This window comes from Anguilla anguilla, chromosome 3 (genome assembly GCF_013347855.1).
Source record: "Anguilla anguilla isolate fAngAng1 chromosome 3, fAngAng1.pri, whole genome shotgun sequence".
Lineage (NCBI taxonomy): Eukaryota > Metazoa > Chordata > Actinopteri > Anguilliformes > Anguillidae > Anguilla > Anguilla anguilla.
Window position 1 is genome coordinate 46,039,185 of NC_049203.1, and position 7,013 is coordinate 46,046,197.

The 7,013-nt window shown below is 39.9% G+C and overlaps 1 pseudogene; it reads left to right on the top strand.

Moving 5' to 3' along the window:
- Nucleotides 1-1,564: 1,564 nt before the first annotated feature.
- LOC118223986 lies at nt 1,565-6,451 on the top strand (annotated as a pseudogene).
- The last annotated feature ends 562 nt before the right edge of the window (nt 6,452-7,013 follow it).

The following is a 7,013-nucleotide window of genomic DNA, read 5'->3' on the forward strand; positions in this document are numbered from 1 at the left end:
GTACCCCCCCTATTATAGGAGCAATTTAGATTAAAGAAGGGGAAAACTGATAAGGATTGGAGACCAGAACTGGAAACAGATTGACTGAGTTGTTATCACAGTGATGTTGCATTTTGCCTTTATTTATTTATTTCTAGTTGTGCATATATGAATTTCTAGTGACTACTGAACCTTCTGAGCTAATCGGACTCTCCAGCATTCCTAGCCTAGAGACATTCACTGTTCCTTGCCTGTTGCTGTACTACACTGCCATGCACAGGATGTCTGATAACAGGAGATCAGAGAGCTCAGCAGGGCTCATGTGATTTCTTCCAACAGGAGAATTCCTTGGCTTTGTCCCAGTGGTAATCCAAACATTGGATGCATCTTGAAGGCATTGGCTGCCTGTGGGGGGATCTGGCACATTTCAGGGGAATAGCTCCCATTGTTTGAACACATTTCATGTTGTTCCCTTGCAGACCACTTTGCCCATTTCCCTACCAAATTCAGATTTGAATTGGGGTTATATGTGATGCATGCACTCAAAGTGCTAATCATCGTAGGTAGAATTGTCAAAATGACTGTAACTGTTTGAAACTGAGAAAATATGTACAAATAATGTACTGAAGCTGGAGTATGGGGCCAACTTATTGAAGCATACTATTAGCCTTGCCTTTTAATAAAAAATATATGTATATATATTCATACCAGAGCAGGGAAATCATCCCTTTCCCTTAATTAGCAAAATATATACACTGAAAGTCATGTAAGTTTATTGAAAAATGTTCTCAGAGGGCACTATTTACCATGTATTATGAAGCAGGTGATGAGGCATGCATCTCAAAAGTGGAACTTCATTGGTTGTCGTTTTTTTCTATATCTAGCCCAAGTGGCATTTGCTTACCATGTTTCATGTACTTAGTCACTTTGGCTAAAAGTACCTACTAAATTAATTAATTGTAATTGTAATGTTAAATCAAGTCTGATAGAATGCATTTTACTTGGACAAAATGCATGCGATTCCTCATGTACTATAGTGTTAAATTCATACTGAGCAAGTAGTGCACGCAGGAAGTGAATAATTACAGTCAATCAGCATAGGGATGGACACCAGAATACAAACTCAAAGGACCCAATGAACTTAAAAATTATGAATCAGGAAATGTTTTGTCTTTATTCAAGGGTTTTCTAACATTCTTTTAATACTAGTTCCGGGGGGCAGCATGCAACAGGTTACAAGGTTGACAATTTCCATATTATGGCATAGGCTGGAGACATCATGCTAAAACACATCGCATCAAATGCTTTCACATATGTCACACAGCACACATTGGATATCAAACACATTGATTGACGGACATTAATGGGTATACTTTTCAAAATGTTTCGCTATCCATGGACCCATTTGAATAGAACAAATTGAAAACCTCAACAAATGCGACGAACTACCATATTCGGCACAGCACGGGGTGAGTGCCGTTTGGTGGACAACACGGTGATCATTGGTCAGCAGAGTAACTTATTTGCATAAACCACGACTTAAATCCAATGGGAACAACCACCTTCAGTGATACAAAGAAGTCAGTGGCAGTCAACTCCTCTCGAGTTGGGAACAAATACGACCAAAGAGAACTTTATTTATGTAGGCCTATTTATTACTTAGTTATTAAGACTATTTATTTTCCGCTGAAGCAATCAATTATGAGTTGCCGAAAAATTAGATTAGGGAATATATGCATAATGCTGTTGACTGTACTCAGTACGGTGCAATGTACAACATTGGAGTACAAAACGTATGAGGAGGATGCTCCCGGAACGGAGATTGGGAGCCTGTCTCATGATCTGAAGATAGAACCGGGGAACAACACGCAGAGAAGTTTTCGCTTTATGGAAGAAGCAAACTCGTCACTGATTAACTTGGGACCTATCGACGGACTTCTAACAGTCAGAGAGGTCATCGACCGGGAGCAGCTCTGCACTCAGTCAGAGCGATGCCTCATCAACTTTGACATTGTCGCCTTCTACAAAGAAAAGTATCAGCTAATTCATGTGGAAATCGAGGTGATAGATATAAATGACCATTCGCCGCGCTTCGGGCACAATGAATCACATTTAGAAATTTCAGAGAGTTTGGCCGTGGGCACAAGATTCCCATTGGACATTGCAGTGGATCAGGATGTCGGTAACAACTATATTCAAACTTATGAAGTTTCTTCGAACAACCATTTTGGAATTGAAGTGCGTGCCAGGGAGGACGGAGTTAAACATGCTGAGCTTGTACTCTTACAAGCAATGGACAGAGAAACAGAGGACGCCTATTCAATTCAAGTGACCGCAACAGACGGCGGAACTCCTCCCAGTTCGGGATCCATGAACGTTCACATTAAAGTACTCGATTCCAATGACAACAGTCCAGCGTTTGAGCACAGTTCATACAAAGTCGAGCTTCACGAGGACGCTCCCATCGGTCTTCTTCTGTTAAAGGTGAAGGCGGTCGACCCTGACGACGGCATTAATGGTGAGGTGGTGTATGCGTTTGTCAAAGACTCACCATCCGAGATTACGCGAGTGTTTAAAATAGATCAGTTTTCTGGCGCCGTGACTTTAAAAGCTGCAGTTGACTATGAGACAAGGCGTTCATATGAACTGAACATTAACGCCTATGATTTAGGCGTAGACCCATTCCCATCCGTCTGTAAAGTCTTTGTGAAAGTAACCGATGTAAACGACAACGCGCCAGAAATCCGCATTAAACCAATGACATCAATGACTGATGGAGTGGCCTATATCACCGAGGCCGCAGCTACGGAGAGTTTTGTGGCTTTAATCAGAACCTCGGACAGAGATTCCGGTTCCAATGGGAACGTGCGCGTCCATTTACATGGGCACGAGCATTTCAAGCTCCAGCAGGCGTATGGTGGTGCCGTCATGATTGTGACCACCACGACTTTGGACAGGGAAAGAAATCCAGAATACAATTTGACAGTGGAAGCTGAAGACCTGGGGGTTCCCCCCTTCAAAACCATAAAGCAATACACGATTAGAGTAAGTGACGAAAACGACAACGCTCCCCTTTTCAGCAAATCAGTTTACGAAGTTTCCGTTATCGAAAACAATTCTCCTGGCTCTTATATTACAACAGTTGTGGCACGCGACCTTGATATAGGTGATAATGGAAAAGTCGTTTACAGGTTAATAGATAGAGACGTGTTAGGAGGAGTGCCTTTATCGACTCTTGTCTCTGTAAACCCAGTGACGGGATCTTTATATTGTGTGAGATCATTCAATTACGAATTACTAAAGCTCTTGGAAGTGAACATTGTGGCCACTGACAAAGGTTCCCCACAGTTATCAGGTACCGCCACAATTAGAATCAAAGTCGTTGATCAAAATGATAATTCGCCATATATTTCATATCCCGTTTTGGACAATGATTTTGCCGATGTGCCTATCCCTTACAATGCACCTTACGGTTACCTTGTGCTTCAGGTCAAGGCTCGAGATGCCGACGAAGGCCCAAACAGTGAGCTTATATTCCGAATTTTAGAGGATAAAAATAAACTTTTTTCAATCAACAAAGACAGCGGAGAAATTGTTTTAAAATACGGCCTGACAGTCATGCCAGGAGAGATCCTGGAAATCAAGATTGCAGTAAGCGACAAGGGGAGATTGCCGCTCTCAAAGAGTGCCACTATCCGCTTCCTTGTCAGAGAAATGTTGCCTTCTGAAGATCGAATTACTGCCGTGCTGCCGTCAAATGACGAGGAATATTCAAGCTTGGACATTTCTCTTGTTGTTATTATCATGCTCGGCGGGGGTTGTGCCCTGCTGCTCATAGCAATCTTGACTGTTGCCGTCTCGTGCAAGCACATACGAAACTGCAGAAACCACGAAGACAAGAAAAGTGTCACTCCTGGCCTTTTTGAAAGGAGCTCCCTAAATATGCACAACTCAAGGGATTCCAGTGTGTTGTCCGAAGCTGGTTATCTGGTCAATGACCAAACTACGTCATCGCTGGACGAGTCGAACAGCCTTTCCGAGGAGAGAAGTGCTGACACTGAGACGGTAAGACTACTCACCAAATGACGGTTTCAATATTGCTGACATAATGCACTATGATTCCTTAGTGGTGAATAACTTGATATGATGGATGTATCACCAATCTAATGCTTCGTTTTAATTCCTCAGGTTTTCTTTCCTTCAAAGTCTTTTGGTCCAGAAAACCTTCATAGGAAACCTTTTGAACAAGTATCCTTATGGCAGGGAGACAAATACAGTGCACCAAACAGGTAAGTCAAATGACTATGTAATTTACATCAATTAAAGTTGTACATTTAGACATGAAGGTTTATTGTATTGTTGGCCTTATGCTTTTGTCTAAAAATAAACCATTTAAAGTCACTAAAACACAATTTCAGTTAAAAAAAAAAAAGATTTTTTGTTCAATCTTCATGGAGAACAGTGATAACTGAACAGCCTTGTCAGCAATATCTGTAAGCTGAGTACTAGGTCTGTGAACAAGGCCTGTAATCACAATGTAAATATTCAATGTGTCAAAAACGATCAGATTATATTTCAAATCTTTTGTACAACATTAATTAAATGTCATCTCTTTACATACTATTTGGAGAATGTGGAATAGGCCAGTCAATCTTACATTTTAACTAAGGATTCACCACAGGAAAAGAACATTTGGCATTTTCATGCTATAATGAGTGCTCTTACCAAATCTTGTTATAATTAGTAATGCAATGAATAGTGCGTAAATATAATACTGTAAAATATTCAGTGTTAATTTACCTCAAACTGTTTATATAAAAGTTTATAGAGGATGAATCAGTATCTAATGTATTATACCAGAGATGATTTACCATTGCACATTTTATTGTGGGTGGAACAAGTAAAAAGTTACTCAGCCATAGAGATTTGATAGCTATTCAAACTGACACACTTGCAAATTACACCAAAAAAGAACAAGCTCAGGGGAGCCCACAGTTGAAAAATATGGTTTCAGCACTCTCCGATTTGATTTCATGAGCCTGGCCTGGTCAGAATCCCTTTTTAGACAGCAGTGACATAATTTATGTGATGCAGCATTTCAGCATCTGATGTATGTACTTACATTCACAGAGGCCCTGGGAGCACAGATCAGCTGAGTGTAGAAGACAGCGGAAAAGGAGACAGTGACTTCAACGACAGTGGCTCTGACATCAGCGATGGATGCAGACGGAATCCCAAGACTTCATGTCCATTGGAAAACAGTGAGTTTCTGAGTTCCGCACTTTTGTTATTATGTTTGCCAAATGTTACTTTCTAAAAACTGATTTATCTAGTGTAAATCTGCATGTGTCTGTGACTATACTGTCAAATGATCTCAGAATGGACAGACTTGATTGGTAAATCCAATTGTCTTTATGGGCTAAATTGTACAAAGACCAGGTTTCCCATGCAGAAGTGGTTACGTATATCAATAGGAACTTAATGTTTGAGGTTTTGTACATTTAAGTACTTACATTCAGCAAAGTGCCGTTTTCCTTTTTTACACAAACATATATCTTGCTGTAAAATTACTCAGAAAATAAGAAATAAAATGAATTCTTAAATGAATATGTCACTCATAATGAATGAGCAGTAAAATTTGATTCATGTTTACATCTGCCTGACACATATTTTGCAAGATGGTCCTTATTAAGTAGAGCATATACTGCAATGTTGCATTTTGTGCAATGTCAATAGGCTGCAGTGTCTGCAGAAAATGCAGTGTGCTAGGACTGTAGATCTCTGATAGTAAAAAAAAAATGAAATCATTCTGCCTGTACTGTTGTTGCATAGACCCACAAATCCTTTTCTTTCCTTGCTTGCTTCATGTTGAATTTAAATTAATTTGTGTTCCATTTCAGGTTCTTTCCACCCTGCCAACACCATCGCTGTGGCTCAGCAGGGGAGGTATTGTGTAATCCCGAATCTCGCCACTGCCTCCTGCAGGAATGGATACACAGTAGCCTTTTCCCATGCGCCGGTCTACAGCCGTACCTTTGCTAATCCTGCTTCCTGGAGGGACCGCGGCTATGGCGTTAATGTTCCCGAAGCAGTGGGCTCTCACAGATCGCGGATGCCTCTGAGGACAACCATCCCATCTCCCCATGTCTACCGCCACAAGAAGGAGACGATGATGCAACCAGATAATCAGTCCCATCAGAGCCAGGGTATTCCAACAGTACACACTCTATCAGAGGTCGTTTAAGCTTCATTTAACTTGTTAAGCCATGCTTATTAAGTAAAGTTGACAACTCTGAGGTGAGGAATATTAGAGCATTCAATATTTCTGTGTGCTGTATCCCTGCTATGCAACACAGCAACTTTCCTTCTCTTGGAATGAATAAGTTAATTATTTAAAATACAACCATAATTTAAAATACAATTACTTTTGCCTACTAATATATGATAAAACATTTTAGTCACACATTGTACATTACCCATGACTGTAAATATTTAGGTGTATAAAATTTTTATATAGATGTTGTTTCTGTATATATTATTTTGTATATATTTTCAGTATTTTCATAATCTTTCCATAAATAAATGTAAATAAAAAAATCTTGAATGTTGCGGATTGTGTGGTGAATACATTTTACGTAGTATGTTGACATTTAATTATATATATATACATATATATATATATAATTATAACATGATAAATATCAAACTATTTTCATTTAATTTCATTTGACCCTTTAGAATGAGATTACTACTCAATTTGTTTTCTCTTTGAGTCAATACACTTCATCAAAACTCTTGATATGCCACACAGGCATGGTGATATATCACAGCTGCTTCACAGCAAGAAGGTCCCGGGTTTGAAGGCTGGGGCCCTTCTCTGTGGTGTTGCAAGTTCCACCTGGGTTTTCTCCGGGTATTCTGGTTTCTTACCACAGTCCAAAGACTTGTAGGTAACTACCAACAGGGCACTAAAATACTCTACTACAGAACTTCTTTGTTTACAATCGACTAAGACCAGAATTCCTCCTGCCTTG